We start from the raw sequence: 911 nt of genomic DNA, 5'->3' as shown, positions 1-911 counted from the left end.
CGCCAAAGCAGATGAGAGATGAGGCAGACGGCATTTCAGAGCCGCCACACTGCTGTGGGTGGGTGTGGAGGATGTGGAGTTGGGAGTGGCAAGGGGTTCCTTGCAGCCTGGCAGAATGGGAGCCTGAGCAACGGTGGTGGGGGGAGGAGAAAGAGGGGACCGAGGGTGGTGCGAGAAGGGAGGGGCAAGAGGGGACTGAGGGTGGGGGGGAGGGAGGGACAAGAGGGGACCGAGGGTCAGGGGACCGAGGGTGGGGGGGAGGGAGGGGCAAGAGGCAGGGCCGGCCTAGGGCAGAGGGGACCGAGGGGGTAGCAGGCAGCCTTGTCTTCTGGCCTGTCCGTCTCTGCTGACCCCTCAGTTCTGTCTTGCTGTTGCTGTTTACTACGATGCTTCTAGATGTGGAATTGCTTTTATCTGTCCTGCTCAGGAAACAGCTTCTGGAATCTGAATCGTGCCTTGTTCATTCTTAAAAACCCTTAGCCAGTATCTCCTTGAACACTGCTTCTCTCCCACTCTCTATATTCTAGACTTCTGTGAAGACTGTCATGGGCAGATCTATGTCCCCCAAAACATGCTGAAGTCTTTACTCCCAGTACTTGTGATTGTGACCTTGTTTGGAAATAGGGTCTTTACCAATGGCCAAGTTAACACAAGGGCATGAGTGACTGGTGTCCTTACAAAGAGGGGAGGTTTGGACAGAGACAGACACCCGCATGGAGACCACGTGAAGACACGGGGAGCAGGCAGCGTCCCCAGGCGAGGACAGAGGCCCGGAACAGACGCCCCCCCCAGCTTCCCAAGGAAGCAGCCTGCTTGCATCTAGGCCTCTGACTTCTGGCTCCTGTGAGAGGCACATTTCTGTTGCTGGGGCCCCAAGTTCCCGGTTCTTTTTTTTTTTTTTTTTTTTTTTT

Source organism: Hylobates moloch, unplaced genomic scaffold (genome assembly GCF_009828535.3).
Source record: "Hylobates moloch isolate HMO894 unplaced genomic scaffold, HMol_V3 SCAFFOLD_19, whole genome shotgun sequence".
Lineage (NCBI taxonomy): Eukaryota > Metazoa > Chordata > Mammalia > Primates > Hylobatidae > Hylobates > Hylobates moloch.
This window is presented reverse-complemented; position numbering follows the sequence as displayed.